Below are 21,311 nucleotides of genomic sequence, written 5' to 3' on the forward strand. Positions count from 1 at the left end.
GATGGTCTTTGTCTATGTGTCAGTAAATCAAACCAGTGAATGAACAGTCAACTTCACGTTGTTTCTCTTAGTAGGATGTAGTGTTGTCACGGTACCAAAATTCAAGTCGTTGGTACCAATACTAGTAAAATTTTACGGTTCTTGGTACCAACTTTCGGTACCACAGGAAAATCTGTTGGAACTATTTTAACTAGCCTATTTTTAAAAACATTATATATGATGGTTATGATACACTGCCCTCCAAAAGTTTGGAAACGCCCTAGAAAAGTGGGGTTTTGGACAATATTGGCATGAATCCTTTTTAATTTGTGATAATTTTGCACTGATAAGGGACAACACAAACTACGAAAACATATTTTATTACATAAACAGTTCATACATAGATAAAACTTAAATTTTCGATTCATCAAAATATCCACCATTAGCAGCTATCTGACCTAAACTGGGTTCTAATTGGTTCATTGTATTCTAAACTTAATTGGCAATCAATTGTTGAAGCTATTAAGGTGTGCTGACCCAAAAATCTTTTACAAACCTGGGCCAAGTTTAAACCACTAACCAGGCATCACAGCTGGCAAAGGGTCTGACTTTGACATTTATATATTGCCATTATTATGTAATCAAAATGAAAATTATTATTGCTGGTCTTTAATGATAATGTCAAGTTACTTTAATGTATTTGCACCAAAAAATGATAAGGATTTGTGCTGATATTGTCCAAAACCACACTTTGCCAGGGGTGTTTCCAAACTTTTGGAGGGCAGTGTACATATAAATATTTGGAGCGTGTGTGTGTGTGTGTGTGTGTGTGTATGTATGTTTGTGTGTGTATATATACCTCAATGAAATAAATTTTGAAATATAAAAAATAGACCTAAATAAACAAATGCTCAAACATCCATTTTTAAACAGACGTGCGTGTTTATTTTAGCTATTCCTTCAGTAAAACGACACACTACAGCCTGTAAAATGTCTCGGTTACGTATGTAACCCTCGTTCCCTGAAGGAGGGAACGGAGACGTACGTCAGTAGTGACCGACGAATTGGGATATCGCTAGAGAGCCCTATCAGCTTCGAGTGAACTACAACAGGCCAATGGAGTTGGCGTGCGATATTTGCATAATGCGCACCGCCCCCGCCAGGTGGTATAAATAGGGGAGCAGATGCAATCGCACTCTGTTTTTCGCTGAGGAGACAATCTAGTCCGCACTACAGCGAGGGTACAGCAACTGTGGCGACGGGACGTACGTCTCCGTTCCCTCCTTCAGGGAACGAGGGTTACATACGTAACCGAGACGTTCCCTTTCAGTCGGTCACGTCCGACGTACGTCAGTAGTGACCGACGAATTGGGATCCCAAATAAAGCGCCACAGTATGAACCCCTTCCAGTGCCCAGCGCAAGCTCTAGCCACCCGGCGCACCAGTGGGACGGGGAAGGGGGCGAGCTTACGCCGAGAGAGTCTACTGCTGTTCCGACATACCCACTAAGTAAACTAGACTACACTGGGGAAGCGAACCCGTAGGGGACGCTGCGGAGACCACTACCCACCCGTAGGGGAGGAATTTACGTGGAGAGTACACATATGGACTGGCCGTGGGCAGTACGCATATGGAGTCCCTGGGATGGCTCCACCTGGGTAGGGGGAGACTCATCTGACAGGTGACAGCAGAGCTGGCTCTGCTAGGGAAAGACACGGGCTCGCCGTAGGGAGTTGACCGTGGACAAATACACACATGGGACCACTCACGTGGAGGGGTCACGACATGTGGAACCCAGCCAAACGTCAACGTCGGTGACGGAGGTTTGGCCTGGCATCAGACACTCCGCAATGTCCGAGCCGAAGGGGGAGGCGGAGGAACTCGACAGGGTTCGCCAAGCGGGGAACTCGACTGGAGTAAAAAGGATGCACGTATCCGGCCCAGGGGGCGGGAGTGGCATTGCAAGCCGACACTAGAACGGGCTCTTCGCGTCTACCGGCTGGTGGAAGCGAGTACACGGGAAGATACCGGTTCTACACGAAGGCTATAGAATCTAGCGAACGTGTTAGGTGTCGCCCAGCCCGCAGCTCTACAGATATCTGTCAGCGAGGCGCCGTGCGCCAGCGCCCAGGAAGAGGCCACTCCTCTGGTGGAGTGGGCTCTCAACCTGAACGGGCAAGGCACGCCCTGGGACTCGTACGCCAGGGCGATGGCGTCCACTATCCAGTGGGCCATCCTCTGCTTGGAGACAGCCTTTCCCTTCTGCTGGCCTCCGTAACAGACAAAGAGCTGATCTGAGGTCCTGAAGCTTCGCGTTCTGTCCACGTACAGGTGCAGCGTGCGGACGGGACAGAGCAAAGCTAGGGCTGGGTCTGCCTCCTCCGAAGGCAGCGCTTGCAGGTTCACTACCTGATCTCAAAAGGGAGTGGTAGGAACCTTGGGCACATATCCAGGCCGGGGTCTCAGGATAACGTGAGAGTCACCGGGCCCGAATTCCAGGCACGATTCGTCAACCGAAAATGCGTGCAGGTCCCCTACCCTCTTGAGCGAGGCCAATGCAACCAGGAGGACGGTCTTTAGGGACAGTACTTTTAACTCGACTGATTGCAAAGGCTCGAAGGGACGACCCCGGAGAGATGTAAGAACCAGGGTCAGATCCCAAGAGGGTACAGAGGGGGTCTGGGGAGGATTCAGTCTCCTCGCCCCCCTCAAGAACCTGACGATCAGATCGTGCTTCCCTAGCGATCTACCATCAACTGCATAGTGATGTGCGGCGATAGCGGCAACATACACCTTGAGGGTGGAGGGAGACAGCCTTCGCTCCAGGCCCTCTTGCAGAAAGGAAAGCACGGTTCTGACCGAACATGATCGGGGGTCCTCTCGCTCTGGTTGAGAGGAACACCATTCGACGAATAGGTTCCACTTCAGCGCATAGAGGTTCCTCGTAGAAGGAGCTCTAGCGGAAGTGATGGTGTCTGCGACCGCTTGCGGGAGATCACTCAGAACCTCCGCGTCCCGTCCAGGGACCACACATGGAGTTTCCACAGGTCGGGACGCGGGTGCCAGAGGGTGCCCCGTCTCTGAGTCAGGAGGTCCTTCCTCAGAGGAATGGGCCAGGGAGGTGCTGTCGCGAGGAGCGTGAGGTCCGAGAACCAGGTCCGAGTGGGCCAATATGGAGCCACTAACAAGACCTGCTCCTCGTCCTCCCTGACTTTGCACAGGAGCTGTGCGAGAAGGCTCACTGGGGGAAACGCATATTTGCGTAGGCCCCGGGGCCAGCTGATTGCCAGGGCATCCGTGCCGAGCGTGCCGCCGGTCAGGGAATAGAACAACTGGCAGTGGGCAGTCTCCGGGGAGGCGAACAGATCTATCTGTGCCTCGCCGAAGCGCTGCCAGATCAGCTGGACCACCTGGGGATGGAGCCGCCATTCGCCCGGAAGCGGAGGCTGCCGTGAGAGCTCGTCGGCTGCACGGTTGAGCACGCCTGGGACGTGAATGGCACGAAGCGACCTCAGATGCTTCTGACTCCATAGCAAGAGATGGCGGGCGAGTTGCGACATACGGCGGGAGCGTAGACCACCCTGATGGTTGATGTACGCAACGGCCGCAGTGCTGTCCGAGCGGACCAGTACGTGCTTGTCTGTCAACAGCTCCTGGAAGCGGCCCAGTGCAAGACGTACTGCTAGCAACTCGAGGCAATTGATATGCCAATGCAGTTGGGGCCCCGTCCACAGACCCGACGCTGCATGCCCGTTGTACGTGGCCCCCCCACCCTGTGGCAGAGGCATCTGTGTGGACCACAGCATGCCTGGACACTTGTTCGAGGGGAACTCCAGCCCGCAGGAACGAAGGGTCCGACCACTTGGTGAGGGTGCGACGGCAGTTCGGTGTCACGGGGACACGGAACGTACCGCGCTGCCACGCCCATCTCGGGATCCGGCCGCGGAGCCAGTGTTGAAGCGGCCTCATATGAAGCAATCCGAGCGGCGTGACTGCGGCTGCGGATGCCATATGCCCCAGGAGCCTCTGAAAGAGTTTCAGTGGGGCCGCTGTCCTGCGCTTGAGCGTACTCAGGCAGGTCAACACTGACTGGACGCACTCCTCGGTGAGGCGCGCAGTCCGGGCGACCGAATCCAGTTCCATACCGAGATAAGAGATCCTCTGCCCGGGGGAGAGTTTGCTCTTGTCCCAGTTGACCCGAAGACCCAACCGACTGAGGTGAGCTAACACCATGTCCCTGTGTTCGCACAACTGCTCCCGCGAGCTGGCCAGGATGAGCCAGTCGTCGAGGTAGTTGAGGATGCGAACGCCCTGTTCCTTGAGCGGAACAATGGCCGCCTCCGCAACCTTCGTGAAGACGCGGGGCGACAGGGCCAGCCCTGAAGGGTAGGACTTTGTACTGATATGCCCGACCCTCGAACGCAAACCGTAGGAAGGGTCTGTGACGAGGCAGAATCGAGACATGAAAGTACGCGTCCTTCAGGTCGATCGCTGCAAACCAATCCTGGGGACGGACGCATTCGAAAATGCGCTTCTGCGTAAGCATCTTGAACGGCAGCCTGTGAAGGGACCGGTTCAGGACACGCAGATCCAGGATTGGCCGTAGCCCACCGCCCTTCTTTGGTACAATGAAGTAGGGGCTGTAGAACCCTGACTTCATATCGGCTGGAGGGACCGGCTCGATTGCATCCTTCGCCAGGAGGACAGCAATCTCCGCCCGGAGAACAGGTGCATTGTCCAGGGACACCTGAGTGTAGTGGACACCCCTGAAGACCGGGGGACGCCGGGCGAACTGAATCGCATAGCCGAGTCTGATAGTGCGAATGAGCCAGCGGGACGGGCTGGGGAGCGCTATCCAGGCTTCCAGACACCGAGCCAGCGGGACCAAAGGCACCACAGACGCACCGGGGGTGGGGCAGCGAAGCAGAGTGCTGGAACCCGACTCGGACGGCGCAGCGGCCCGAAGTGGGGTCAGACTCTGCGAGGTGACAGTGTGAATGGGAGACGGCTGGGGGGCGGCCTCGACCATCACACTGGGACCTGCTGGCGAAGTGAGAGTGGGCTGCGAGTGGCAAGGCGGAGCCTCGCGCGCTGACAGCCACAGTCTCTTGTGACCTGGAGGATTGGGAAACTGCTCTTTTTGTGATGAAGTGGGTACCGCTGGACTCCGGAGAGCCAGCGGCGGGACAGACAATTTCACAAATTCCCCCCGGCCCTCCTCCGGGGGTGGGAGAGACGATGGAGTCCTCTCCCGAAGAGCAGGAACCTTCCCCTCCAGGTCGCCCGTCTCAGGGTCGCGTCTTCCTCGACCTCTTGCCCCCTGGCTTGGCCTGAGCGGGCTGGGCGCCGCGTCCGCGACCGGCACCCTGCTGTTTGGCTGGTGTAGGCTGCTGCTTTGCCAACTTAGCAGGGGCGGAGGACGACGCAGGCGGGCGCCCTCGGCGACGAGCGGGCTGAGGCTGTGCTGCCGGCGGCGGGGTGGAGGCAGCAGCGGACCGCCGGGGCAGGACGTGTTTGATAGCCTCAGCCTGCTTCTGGGCGGCAGAGAACTGCTGGGCGAAGCTCTCTACCGCGTCGCCGAAAAGGCCGACCTGTGATATGGGGGAGTCCAGGAACCGATATTTGTCGGTATCCCTCATATCAGCAAGGGTCAGCCAAAGGTGGCGTTGCTGGACCACAAGCGTGGCCATCGCCTGACCAACAGAACGTGCCGTCACCTTAGTCGCCCGGAGGGCGAGGTCCGTGGCGGCACGCAGCTCCCCAAGCAGCTGCTGGTCAAGACCTCCCTGGGGCATTTCCATCAACGCTTTTGCCTGATGAACTTGCAAAAGGGCCATGGCATGCAAGGCAGAGGCAGCCTGTCCGCAGGCTCTGTAAGCTTTCTCTGTCAAGCCTGACGAGAATTTACAGGCCCGGGATGGGAGACGCGGCTCACCGCGCCAGCCAGAGGCCGTTGGACACAGTTGCATCGCAACAGACCTCTCGACTGGGGGAATCCGCGTATATCCCCTAGCCTCCCCGCCATCCAGGTTGGTGAAGGCGGACGAGGGACCAGGTCTCGCACGAACGCTATAGGGCGTCCGCCAGGACCTGGTCACCTCATCATGCACCTCCGGGAAGAATGGCATCGGGGCGGGGCGCTGGGGACCAGCGCGGGCCGCCCCGAGGTACCAATCATCGAGCCGAGAAGGTTCGGGACACGGTGGAGGGTTCCAGACGAGCCCGACCTTCTCGGCAGCCCGGGAAAGCATAGCCGTCAACTCAGGATCAGGCTCGGACAACGCTACGGTCCCGGAGGGAGGTAACGCAGCCGAGTCCTCATCTCCCGAGGACTCTTGCTCACCTTCCGATGCCGCGATCGACATGCAGTCATCCGCCGGTGCTCCGAAAGAAACGGCTGGTCGCTCCGTAGAGGGACCAGCACGCTCAATCGGCAACACCACCGGTTGCAGTGAGGTAGAGGGGACAGGGGCCCGCGGAGCGGCGCTCGGCGGGGAAGCCCTGACCGTGATCCTCAGATCACCCTGCCTACACGCCGGCGCACCGTCACCCCGGCCGAAGCCAGAGAAAACGGCGGCACGGGGCATAGGGGAGGGGACCCCCGCTCCCTGAGAACCAAGGAACGAGAGTCTCGATCTCAACACTGCAATAGTCATGTTCCCACAGTGAGAACATGAACTATCCACAAAAGCTGCTTCAGCGTGCTGAACGCCCAGGCACGTGATGCAGCGATTGTGGCCGTCAGCGGGGACCAATGAACGACCGCATCCAGTAACGCACAGACGAAATGACATCTTGAAAAAGACGCAGGGTTCGTCTGTGAAGCTCTTTTAGGAGGGGAAAAATTCAGCTCTCTTGTGCTGAAGCACACAGGGAGTGTCACGATGTGTTCGGGTACACCACTCCCCGAACACAACGGAGGAACCGGCCCAAATCGCAACAGACACAATGCTGGGAATTGGAAATTGAGTGCTGTAAAAACAGCAGTTGAGAGCTTTAAGCTCAGGCTCCTCGGGAAGCTCGCGACCTCGCTGAAGTGCCGTTACACCAACACAAGAAGAAGAAATTTTCCTTTTTTTTTCTTAGCTTGAAGAATTCACTGAAGTCTGAAGCTGGAAACACACTAGATGGCTCCGAAGCGAAAGACAGAGTGCGATTGCATCTGCTCCCCTATTTATACCACCTGGCGGGGGCGGTGCGCATTATGCAAATATCGCACGCCAACTCCATTGGCCTGTTGTAGTTCACTCGAAGCTGATAGGGCTCTCTAGCGATATCCCAATTCGTCGGTCACTACTGACGTACGTCGAACGTGACCGACTGAAAGGGAACTATGAAATAAATATCAGTAAATAATGGTAACCTAAATAATAAGAAAGTTAAATATTATTCTAAAAAACATTCGTTTTTTATTTTCACACAAAGATGCGTCATATAGCCGCTCTGCTCTTAGAAATGGATGTGGGACACGAGCAGGAAAGAGACTATTTCTCTTTAATAATATCTTCATGTTATCTCCTGATGTTACAAGCAACTGACATTTGTTGTAAAGGGTCTGAAGAACTAGTTTTATCTTCAGACATTCAGGCTTGATTTTGCGCTGCCAGAGAAAGCGAAAGTAAAAATCACTGGCGTGCGTGAAACGCGCTATACAAATAAACTAGACGCCTTATAAAGTATAATAACAAGCACAAACTGTGTTAAATAGAAATTGAAGTGCAAGCAAAAAGGTTTCTGTCCTACAGCGTTTTTTCTACTTTACCACAGTAAAGAATGCGAATATAATAGGCCTAATTAAAAGCGAACCAAAGGAAGAAATGTTTATAATCCCCGCGTGAGTGGAGATTTGGGAAAAGAAACAGAGATTCCAACTGATGGAATATTGTTAAATTCTCTGCTAATCGGGTGACCAGATCGCGATTCACAAAACAGAATACAAAGCTGACAAAGCTTAAAAGTATGGACTCTCGTACCTCTCTCATTCGGCATGAACCAAAATGTTTCCATGGCTGCTATGTTGCATTTAATTGTTAACTAGCCTATTTCTTCTGTAAACAAAACTTTGTGCTTCACTCGTGTCATATTCACGTAAAATAGCCTACTGGCACAGCCCTATCAGTGAGTACCGAATATACCCGGATTCTCTGTACTACCGCTACTACAGAAATGCTGGTATCGTCACATTTTCAAAATTTCAGTACCGACTTGGTACCGAAGTACCGGTACATTTGACAACACTAGTAGGATGAAAATAATCTGTTATTTAAAAGGTGATTAAAATTATATATAGAAAGCGATCAAAGAACGCTCCCTTTACAATCGCTGGAGCTGTCAATCAAACATGAGTTTATCAGTGGCCGAGTTCTGGACTCTCGTTTTATTCAACAAATCTTTGTGTTTGCACTGTTAGTTATGATGAAAGCATTCTTTAGTTCATGACCCCATTAAAGGATACATATGATGCTACAAAAAAAAAAATATATATATATATTATCTGGGAGAAATATTAATGTGAAATATTATCTGGGAAATATTTACTTTCAATTAGGCTGACACTGTATAATTTACACTTGTATATTTTCTATTAATATAAAATATACTGAAAATTTTTTAAAAAAATATTAATATTTTACTATATTTTTATTAACATTATAATTACTATAATTATTAGTAGTAATACTGTCTTATGTATTAAAAATGTAAACATTATTAATATTTTATTGTAATTTAATGAAATATTTGTTATTTTCATAACATTAAAAACACTTACTACTTAATATTTATAATAATAATCATCATTATAATAATGAAGACTTTGCATCTGGAGCACGGGCAGCTCTCAAGGTTTTGGATCACAGCCTAAGAAGATAATAGTCCTATTCAAGATGAATAAAATGAATCTGAATATTGCTGGCAAATGATTATGCTGTGATGTCCAGCTGTTTGGCTGGAGGCAACATAGTCGGTCATTGTGGAACATTCAAGGTTTAAGTATCCCATGATGCATTTGAGTCAGCCACCATTATCGCAGTGGTAGGTTCTTTGGTCTTGAATGAATATTTCAACAGATCAAAAAATGCATTAGCTTCCTTATTAAACGATTGGTTTTATTAATTGTGAGAAATGAAATCAGTCTGTTCACCAGGGAGGCAGAGGTCTGTTTGCTATGCGGAGAGACGGCACTTTCCCAAGGTCAGATATTGTGAGCGGGGTTCAGGCTGCTTTGTGAGAGGTGAGACGAGGTCAAACCGGCCTTTCATTGCTCTGCCACTGGGTCTGGATGCATAAAAGGGCGAAAGAGAGTGAAACGGAGAGAAAAAAGAGAGAGGTGTGGGATGGTGTGCATTTTTAACACTGTCTTGTGGGACTCAAGTGACCAGCCATGCATTAAAACACACGTACGCTTTCAGTACACGCATCCATTCGTGTGCGATCCATCAATCCGTTCCTCTCTTCATCACCTCATCATCCATCCATTATTCGGCTCCTGCCTCATGGGTCTTTCCCCAGCGGACCGCACCGTTCCAGCCTGTGGCGCAAACATCAGCCATTACGGAGCGTGTAATGTTGGGATTACACCGCTGTGCTCGGTGTTGAGTGCTCCCACGCGGCAGCTCCTCTCCACAGACGGGACTTCATCACTCCAGCCGGCTCCCATCCTCCTCCGCTCGGGCTGCTCCTTTATGAAAGCCAAATCACATTTGCAGGGCTTCAATAATTGATTACATGGGGACATATGATTTGCCTCCTTTTGACTTAGTCCTGTAAATGAGGACCTGGCAACCGAACGCAGAGGAGGGGATGTACTAATGTGCCATGCAGGCAGAGCTGGGAGTGTGTCTCAAAAACACTCTCGTTTCTTTCTGTTCCTCTGGCTACTGCATTAAACAGAGGCTCCTCTTTTTCCTTTATTAGACATTAACAATTCCACTGTTGTTAATGAAGGGAAATCTTTCTCCCTGGGTCTCTGCGGATGCTAATAGCTACGTAAAAGGGAGGGGGAGCTGCCACTGCTGTTTCTTTAATTAGTTCAAGACAAAAGATGTCACAATGTCACAAAGACTGAAGCTCAGTGATGGAACGCACAGAAATCCGAGATGTGAGTACTTGACGTGAGATGAGGCTTAAAATATGAAATATGTTTGCTTGTGTAAGTTGATGACATGACAAATAGCAAACAAACTTTTTAAATCAGTTATTCCTAACGGTTCCTACCTCATCGGGGCTGATGAAAATGTTCAATGCATATAATACAATGCAACTAAACATAATTGTGCAGTTTATTTGAAAAACAAAAAAACAAAAAAAATTAATGATATGTTAATGATATGTGAAGTTGATCAACTTCAGTATCTAATAAAACTATGATATTAAGCAGCAAATTTATGTGACACTTGGCAGAAGTTAGTTAAATTTGGCAGATGGCTAAAAAATAAAATAAAAAAAACAATAAAAATAAATAAAATAGTCAACATGGGCAGATAATAAGTAAATGAAATGAAACAAATTAGACATCAACATGAACAGTTAATAAGGTCAACATGAGCAGATTAATAAAATTCAACATGTACATGTTAATAAAAAATAAATAAATAAATAAATAAAAGCCAACATGGGCAGATTAAGTCAACACGGCAACATAGGCAGGTTAATAAAAAAAACAGACATCAACTTTGGCAGGTTAATAAACTAAAAATAAATAACTAAATAAAGACTTTAAAAATTATGTCATTATAGGCAGATTAAGACAACATGCCAACATGGGCAGGTAAAAATATAAAAAAATAAAAAGTTAAGTTAATATTGGCAGATTAATAAAATGTGTCAAAATGGGCAGATTAATAGTAAAAAATATATAAAAAGTCAAAATGGGCAGATTAATAAAACATGTCAACATGGGCGGGTTAATAATAATAATAATAATAATAATAGTATAAAATATATGTCAATAAGGGCATGTTAGTAAACAAAATAAATGAAATAAAATAAAGGATTAGTTCACTTCTGAATGAAAATTTGCTGATAATTTACTCACCCCCATGTCATTCAAGATGTTCATGTCTTTCTTTCTTCAGTCGAAAAGAAATTAAGGTTTTTGATGAAAACATTCCAGGATTTTTCTCCTTATAGTGGACTTCAATGTCCTACAAACGGTTGAAGGTCAAAATTACAGTTTCAGTGCAGCTTCAAAGGGCTTTAAACGAAATGCACAAATGTATCGCTTTTTACAACGTCGGACACATAACGGTAATTAATATGATTAGCGTTTTGCTTGACAACATTATCAAACAGTTGCTAATGTTACACAGACCATGTTCACATTCAGCTGCCTTCTAACAATCAGTATCCTTAGAAACGCTTTGAACAACTCAGACTGTCAGTGGAGAAAGGCATATAGTTAATCATAACATCATAATATGCATCATACACCCGCTATATTGCTAAATTTACCCAATTTTTCACATAACCTTCTTTTGAGACTCCCTTGCGCAGTCAGTTAATGATATGTTAAAGCCTGCCAGATTGATTACAAGGTAGTTTGTGACGTCAGAAACACCAGCGATTTCAAACCGCGGGTTTGAGACTGTCTTTGTTTTACTGCAGTTTTAAAGATAAAATACTCAGCAATGGTGTTGACTTATGAATTTGCACATGGTTTGTCTTAAAGCTTGTTAAAAACACCAGATAGACATATTATCAACATTAAAAACTTGATTTTCACCACAGGGGGACTTTAAACTTGTAACACCCTTCTTTAACACCCATTACCTGTTTTTTTTTTTCCCCATACAGATTCTATAGGTTTTAGATTTGCTATTTTGTTGGGACACCATTTAAACGTTGTCCAATGTAAAATCTCATGAAGGGTCTTGAAGCAAAAACAGTTGAGAACCACAGTTTTTGAGTAAATGTATAAATTAGGGCAGTTTGCGCATTCACTGGACTTAACCTGGCAATTTAAATTGAACCGAATAATAACATGGTCATTAATGAGGTTTATATGCTAATGTGAGAAGGAAATCCAGACTTTTTCCTCCTTTCGAACCAAGCTTTATAGGCAGTTGGGATTTTATTGCTTACCTCAGCCCTGGATGCAAAAATGTTGACAGGTCTGCAAGTACAGCTGTACGAAAATGTTAAATAGTCGCAGTCTTGCAGAGCGCTTTTTATACTCGGTGCTATGTAATGCCATGAGAAGGAGGGAGTGCAATTTTGTCACAGTCCTGAAATATTTCTCCATTTTTTTCTTGCTAATGGCTATGAGTAATTTTCATTTCATGCTCGACCGTGGCCTTGCCGCCTTTAGAAGTAAATCATAAACACTTTTAGCGAGTCATGCGGGATGTTGTAGGTGGTTACTAGGGGTCACGCAAACTTGAATTTTGACATGATAATGTTATGGCTGCTGTCACCTCTAGAAGCTAATGCAAGAGCTTGAGGTCTAGAGTTATAGAGAAGCACTTTCAGACCATCTCTTTTCCGTGTCTTTAGTGAAGCTGATACTCCATACGTTTGTATTCATGAGGCTGTAACTTAAAGGCCAAGTGTCACACCCCTTGAAATGTTCATTTATGTATCCAAAAGCAACATTTACCGTGTTTTACACACAAATGCACATCACACAATATGATCTTTGCTCTGACTTACCAATCTTTGCTCGGGTCGATGATCTTTGCTCTGACCAATGATCTTTTCTCTATAATGAAGTGGCTGCTCTCTTTCTGTCTTCCTCTCTCGCCTCCTCTGCAGTGTTTGGTAGACAGGTAATGCAGAGGAGGATATTGATGGTTTTATCTGAACGTGAACTTCCGATTGCCTCCTCCACTTTGGAGCCTTTACCCTCACTTGGCACGACAGTCCTCCATCTGACAAACTCCATCCTTGAGAGGCAGAACAGTGAACAAACCTGCAGCTTAAGAGAGAGTAAGTCAAACTGTCAATATGGAATGGACCCTTAATTGCAGCCAAGTCACACAAAAGGAACATAAATGGCCTTCTGGTTGCTGCGAGGTGAGATGCTGTTGGCTGACTTACACTTGAGCACGAATCCAACATCAGCAATGTGCTTTTTTCAAGAGCCTGGAAGATATTTAACTTGATTAGAACTGCCAATAAGCCTGCAGGTACACTTCAGGCTCTGCCATGGATCCTGGAGAAAGAGGATGCTAAAGAAGGGATTTTCTGCCCGGGAGGACTTCCTGTTCTCCCATGTAGCCATAATACCCAAAGCATGAATGCTGATGTTGTTTTCGTCTGTCAGCGTTGCTCTCGCATTTTTGTATTCTCCTGGTATCATTGTTCGCCTTGCCTTTCATTGACAAGCAGGGGTGTATATAGCCAAACCTGATTAACTTTGATTTTATTATAATACAATCAAATACAAGACAAAAATGTAAAGAGGGATGTATGGGGAAGTCACTAAATACTTGCCACTTTAGCCTATAGAAGCTGTTTTTTCAGATTTTTTTTTTTTTTTTTCTGTTTTTTAACACTGCTTTCAAATTTACTGTATTTTTCTGGTTATATTCTAAAGAGACTGAGAAATAATTATATATGGTCATTATATCATTGCTAAAACAACATCTAATGGTGACCTAAGATAAAATAGCTGAATTTAATAAAATGACCCAGTTCAAAAGTTTGTGAACCATTGATTCCTAATACTGTGTGTGGTTACCTGGATGATCTACGACTGTTTTTTTGTTGTGTGATGGTTGTTCATGAGTCCCTTGTTTGTTCTGAGTAGCGAAACTGAGCTCTGTTCTTTAGAAATAATCTCTAGGTCCCAAAAATTCTTCAGTTTTCCACCATCTTTTGCATATTAGAACCCTTTATAGCAGTGACTGAATGATTTTGAGATCCATCTTCACATGGAGGACAACTGAGGGACTCAAACACAACTATTAAAAAAGGTTCAAACATTCACTGATGCTTCAGAAGAAAACATGATGCATTAAGAGTCAGGGGGTTAAAACTTTTGAACAGGATGAAGAGGTCCAAATTTTTCTTATTTCGCTTGAATATCATTTTTTTTCATTTAGTACTGCCCTTCGGAAGCAACAGAAGATACTTGCATGTTTCCCGGAAGACAAATTAAATACAATTTACCTTGATCTTCAAATTCCAAATGTTTTCACCCCCCATCTATTAATGCATCATGTTTTTTTCTGAAGCATCAGTGAACGTTTGAACCTTTTTTAATAGTTGTGTTTAAGTCCCTCACTTGTCCTCAGTGTGAAAAGACGGATCTCAAAATCATTCAGTCACTGCTGTAAAGGGTTCAAATATGCAAAAATGCTGGAAAACTGAAGAATCTGCAGGACCTGGACCTGTGTGTGTGTGTGTGTGTGTGTGTATGTATGTATGTATCTAACTATATATATATATATATATATATATATATATATATATACACACACACACACACACAAAAATATTTACATAAATTACAAGTTATAATTTTAACAAAGTTATAATTTTACTTGGTCGAAACATCACTAAATAAATTACAATTTAATTAAATAAAAATATAATACAATAAAATTAATTTTCTATAATAATATTGTACCAGTATTTGCCAAACATTTATTTAATCTTTTCTAGCAAACCCTCTTGACATCATTAATAGGCACATTAAAAATTCAGATAAAAAGTCTGGTTTGAATCATTTACATGTGTATCAGCTTATGATTGCAGCGCTATTGGTTTAGCCCCATATGTTGTTATATGTCTAGTGACGCCCCTGCTAACTAGATAACTGTTTTTAGACAAAAGACTTTGAAGAGGTGGCATATTTACGTCATAATGATCGCAAATACATTTTGTTCTTCTATTAACCGTTTTGCCGAACATTTGTATCCCATCCCTCTAATTGAAGTCAATCTGTTTTAGCTATCGCGCCTGCTTAATATGACAAAATGAGACACAAATGGAGAATAATATTTTACCTCATGAAATTAAATCTGAAATACATTCTGATTAGGTTCATTCTCTGCATGGATTTCATAATGCCTGCGATTTATCCGGCCCCATGAGAGGACACTAATGATGAGAAACATCAGTCAAAACCGCCTTCAACTGGAGAATTGGGTTAGCATAGTGCTAACACTGGTTCAGAGGGAGTGGGGAACTCTGGAGATTATTTCGTGGTCTAAATCAATATAGTCACGCCATAAAGTTTAAATATTAGTTTAGACTGGGTTCAGACGTGACAGTGGTTGATATTAATTAGGCTTATGTTTGTGAGGATATTGTATATGAACAGTCAAGGCACTTTAGCATCCCTGCTAAAAATGGTTTTCATGTTATTGCTGCAGGTAAACAAACACTGGCCAGTGAAGCCATGCTAAAACAAACATGAAAGTGTCCAAAAACCTACCTTTTACTCATTTGCTGGTCATTTAAACTAGTCACCAGTTTAGCTAAACAAGTCTATATGCATGTTTTTCAGCAGGGGTGCAGCATCTAGGACATAAAAGAAATACACTTAGAACATAAAGCAGTTTTATAAATTATATGATAGATGGCAAGTTTCTTTTCATTCACATTGAGAGCCACAGGAAGCCAGCACAAAGTTATGAATACCATAAAATCTACACTCCTGCTTTATAGCCTGTCCTAAAATGAAAGTTCAAAGCTGTTATTCTATAAGAGTTCAGATTGTAGAGCAAAACCCTTTAAAGAAGCAGAACAGTAAATAATGAGAGGAAAAGTTAGCCATCACGTCCTATCGCACACCTCCTGATCTCACTTGTACCCCTCTGGCCCAAACGCAGCAGTCTACCTTCCAAAAATCATTACAGGCTAAAGTTTTGAGAAACAGAGCAATGAGGAGAGAAAATTCACTCTAAGGCCTGACATTTTTAGCACCTCTCTGCCATGTTTCTACCTCTATCCACTTTTATGAGGCTCATTCCAATGAATAAATGGTCAGGGAAAGGTCACTGGATTCCCTGGATGAGTGTTAGCTTTGGCACAACCTTACCGACTATGAGAGAAGTTTCAGTTCAACACAGTTCAGAGGAAGTGAAATGGCAGAAAGGCTGTCAATGAGCACTCAAAGTGAGAAAGAATTCATGTAAGTACAATTATTGTTAGTTATATATATATAGTTTTTTTATAAATTCATAATTTTGTACAAGCAAAGTGTGATTGGTTTAACATGTCAGTCATATGGTCTCTTCATAATTTGAATGGATGATTAATGGCCGGAATAAGCTACTGGCTGTCTTGTCATTTGGTACTAAAGAGAGAGCCCCAGTAGTTTATAAGAGCTGCTCGGATGCAAGAATAATTACTGTTACTCTCTCATTTCCAGTCCACTTGAAGCACCAGGGTTCCAATGAAAAACGTTGAGTCATTGAATGAAGTGTTCAGCACTGTGTGCTCAGTCATGGAAGGAATGATGACAGTTGAGAGTCTGTCTGATGTTTTCTGTCCTCTAATGTCATTAGCTTGACATGGTAAGAGTTGGTAGTGTTTGTGTAGGGGGCTTGTAGAGTGGTCAGTGGGCTTCTCAGAATAGATTTGCATCCTTTTACCATTTGCAAGTGCGTGGGTTTGTGTGCATGTCCACATGCGAGAGGGTGTGTGTTCATCACGCATTAGTCAGCCACTGAATCTGCTTGTTAAACCACCAACATTGGCAGCAATTAAAATCTTTCTGAATTTGAATTACCAATGTTCTACAAAGTCTCTAATTAGAGAGTCTTCTTGACTATTGGGGACAGGTTGTCCGTCAGAGGCAGCGAATAACTGTTTGATTATAAACTTTCTGAGACCTGCATGAGCATTTGGAGAGACGTTGTGCCCCCTTGTGGCCAGACTGGAAGTCTAATTGCATGCCAGTTCAATTCAGAACAGGACACAAAAGCTTTGGGCCCGCTGACATACAGAGAGGCTCAGGATGAGAGCGACAGAGAGTATCTAATCTCCTCTAAGAGTCCGTCCAATATATTCATGCGCTATTGGATGGGTTCTTTACTTTAAAAGGAATGAAAAATTGAACATGGTGAAATTTTTAAGCTACATTTTAAGGCCTACTTTAAGGTTAGTGAGGTCAGAATCAATAGTTTTCCAAGGGTATCTCAACTGACAATTCTTTAAAAAAAATTGCAATACAATATAGTACATTTACAAATGCAAATATGTATTTATATTTTGTACATTTTGAAAATTCCATAAAATGGCACTTGTAAATTTGCAAATACAATTATTAAATATTAATTATTATATATTATTACAATTTTAAAAAGCGTATTAATTTAAAAAAAAAAATAATAATAATAATAAATAAATAAATCTTACTGACCCCATATACACTGCCAATCAAAAGTTTGGGGTCAGTAAGATTGATTGATTGATTAATTGATTGGATTTTTTTTAATTTATTTATTTATTATTTAATTATCTAAGAGTATATATCACTTTAGTTTTCCAAGCATATTTCAACCGACAAGTACTAAATTATGATACTATACTATTGAATACTAATCAAATTTCCAAGGCAAAAATGATATTTTTACACCTAAAATTTTAATCTATATCTCCACAGTACAAAGTAGATTTCCTGCAGGCAGCCATAACTTAAATCTTTCCACTTTTTCTTCATATTAGTGAGCTAAAGCCAATCAAATCACACTCCCAGCTTGACTCCTGCAGCAAATGGCATCCATTTCAGTGTAAAACCAAGGTCAGTGGTTCTTGTGAAGAGGCATCTTATGAGTCACAACAACACAGTCTTTGACCTAAAGCAATGCTTTTTAATTACAGATATTGCTGAAGATGGACTAACTTGACTGTGTGTGAACCCAATCATACACTACATTCAAATGTAAAATAACTTAAAATCAGGAATGTGGAAACATTTGTACTCAGGTATGTTTATGGCTAGATAATCTGACATACTCCAAGTAGCTTTTACACATCAAACATGTTCATGTGGTCATCTAAATCAAGAGATAAGAGAGAGAATGTGTAAAAGCCGATGTCTGGAAGTAGACGTCCCATTTTAACCATTATTCAATGTGTTTAGTTTTTAGTCTTGGGGTTTTTTTGTGAGCTTTCAGGGGCCCATATTTCAGCCATAATATATGAGCCCTTAACAGCATTACCTGGTTATTATCATACCAAATGCACACCTAGAGCGGAGACAGGGGAAAATTACCTCGGGCTATGTGAAGTGTGGCTGTCAATCCTCGCTCGATGAGGAAAAATGTAGACGAGTTTAAGATGGAATGCCTTATCTGTATATAAAGCACAAAGACCGTACAATTCCTCACAAAAGAGTACCGCAGAGATACCAATGTACAGTGATGTTATCAGATAATAATACAATGGTATTTTGACATATATCATTAGCAAGCTACTTGAAAAATGTCATGGTACAGTTTTACCTCTCCAATATCATTTTCATATTCCTGGTGACACCAAAGGCTGCTGGTTCTCATGTGTCTTGCAACCTGTTTGAATATGCAGAAGTGCAGTTGTCAGTGATTAATGACATTCATTTTAATCCGTTACCCACACAGAGCTATCGCATGGCTACAGAATATCAGTAAAAAAGCATTTGAGTCATATTTACATTTACATTACTTCATTTAGCAGACATATTTGTCCAAATCAACGCACTTTTGTGATGCTTATTTGTCCTAACTAACAGCCACTAGGTCTGTTTTCTTGCACTATATGGAGAAGAACAGTGTGAACATTTATCAAATCTCCTTGTTTTGTATTCTACAGAATAAATAAATCTTACAGGTTTGGAATGACATGAAGGTGCATACAAGATGACATGAATTATTCCTTTAAAATCAGCAACAATATCACATCTTCTACAGCCCAGCTAACAAAAATATGTTCTAAGAACATTTCATTGATGTTCCCATTAAATTATGAAAACGTTGTTTCTGAAGGTACTCTGAATGTTCAGACCGTTTAGTCTTTTAAACTTTCATTTCAGGGATCATTCCATTTCAAGATTTTGCGAATATTATGGGAATGTAACTTAAATGTAACTAAAATGTTCTCTGAACATTCTAAAACAAGCAGTAATGTTTAATAAACATTAGACGAACATCCGACTAAAACGTTTTCAGAAATAAAACGATCCATGAACGATGTATAACTAACATTTTTGTGCTAACGTTTTGAGAACATTAATAAAGACCAAATAACTTTGAACGAAAAATGTTATTAACATTACTGGAAGAATTTTTGTAATATCTTTAAGAGAACTTTACCAGAATGTTAGCCAAAGTTATGAAAACATTCCCTGTTAGCTGAGAAGTCAGTCAACCATGCACTATTTTCCTTATTTGTTTCAGTGCGAACAAGTCCAGTCGTGTCACGCTGGGTCAAAAATACCTGTTTTGAATTTCGCCCTCAATTAGGAGTGAAAAAAGCAGTTTCTGAATGTGCTGGAGCCATGTTACATGAATCATTGATATATGCATGGCTGTCTCTTTTCTTCTCTTTCCTTTTATTCATCACATTCTCTTTGTATGTTCACAGTAGTTTAGGCACAGACTGTATCTTAGGCCAGCATGGAGCAGAAAAAATTACTATCACAACAAATTAAGGTTGCAGGTGGTTTAGTGGCCCCCGTTGCGACACGTTACAGCACTAGCTGAAGCCATGTGCTTCACAAACAAACGGATGTACATTAATGTGGCAATGATTATGGGCTTCTTTAAATGTATATGTCAGAAGATAAGAGGGAAATAATGACCTTTTCCCCCCTTCTGATTTTCTGTAAGAAAAGCAAAAGAAAAGGGGAAAAAAGAAGCCATTGATTTTGATTGTTCATTCGCTTCAATGGTAAAGTATTTCATTACAATAACCTCTAAAATGTAATTTACTAGCAAGAAGTCAAGGTTTGGCTAGTGAGCATGATTTTCCTGAGGTTTCAAAATGTGATTAGTCTCATGATAATTATAACTCAAGTGAATTGCTCAAAACGTGCTTCAATACCAAGAGTGAAAACGTTTAAAATTGCATACTTCCTTTCTAAGCAACTTCGATTAAGATGAAAGCAAATTGTAATGGATGGCATTCTCCAGGTTTTCGTATAATTTTGCACCAATTTTGTAGAATGCAGTCTCTTTATTCTCATATCTAGGGCTGCAACAAATAATTAATAAAATCGATAATACTCGATAATGAAAATCATAGATAACGAATGTCATTATCGATTAGTTGCGTCTGCCCACAGCGCACAGAAAACTTCCGCCAGTCGCGTCAAAGTACGGCACTGAATAACGCATTTCCATGAACAAAATGCATCTAAAAATAGTGGAGGAAACAGAGTTGCGGGAAAGGTACGTGATCATGAGAATTCTTTATTTTAAGCTTCAAGCTAATGCATTAGCATAACGTTTAACATGGCTTACCCTGTCAGGCGCTTTGACAGATGCATGTGCTGTTTAATGTTTGATGTGCTTCCTCAGCGAAAAAGTTTCATTTTAGAGTAATATCCTCATCTGTAAGTGTTAAAAATTCACACAAGTATTTCCATTTTGCATGAAGGCTCGTCCTGACAGTCTGCGTTAAATTTCAGATTTTACTGAATGAGCGCCGGCGCGCGCATGCGCGTCAAACTGACAGGACGAATTAGAGAGGGAGACAACTAATATTCAGCCCAAAAATATTAATTTTGCTGAAATATCTGTTGTTGGACATTACATTTAGGTTTACAAGTCAACATGTAATTCAAGTATTTTATGAGAGTGGTAACTGTGAAGGAATAACAGCGTGTAATTGAATATACAGTCAAACCAAAAATTATTCAGACATTTTTAATATATTTTTACTAGTGGGTGCAGGACACTATAGTTCATTTTTGTAAGTGAGGATAGCAAAATAAAGTAAACTGTGACATATTAAACCCAAAAATTCTTCATACAGTGGACGACCAGTAAAATTGATAAAAATTTAGAACCAAAAATTATCCAGACACTTTGACTTGACCATGTTTTGCTTAAGTGTTATCTGACATAATTAAGATTATTTTTTTCTGACACAGTTTAACTCTGAGATCTTGTCATATTATATTACCATTTTTTTAAACTATAGTGAATAAACTGTATTAAATGAATGAAATGTTCAAAGTGTCTGAATAAATCTTGGTTTGACTGTATAAAGGATAAAGTAATGACAGTAACAGGTTTTCTTTATTATCTTTATTATTATATTCAGTAATGTGGGGATTTAAACTGTCCTTTTGCTTTATAGCTCTTTTTAATATAGCATAGATATATTTAATTTAATAGAAAATTGGGCTATTTATACGTTTAATCGATTAATCAAATAAATATCAAAATAATCGTTAGTTG

This window comes from Ctenopharyngodon idella, chromosome 11, assembly GCF_019924925.1.
Source record: "Ctenopharyngodon idella isolate HZGC_01 chromosome 11, HZGC01, whole genome shotgun sequence".
NCBI lineage: Eukaryota > Metazoa > Chordata > Actinopteri > Cypriniformes > Xenocyprididae > Ctenopharyngodon > Ctenopharyngodon idella.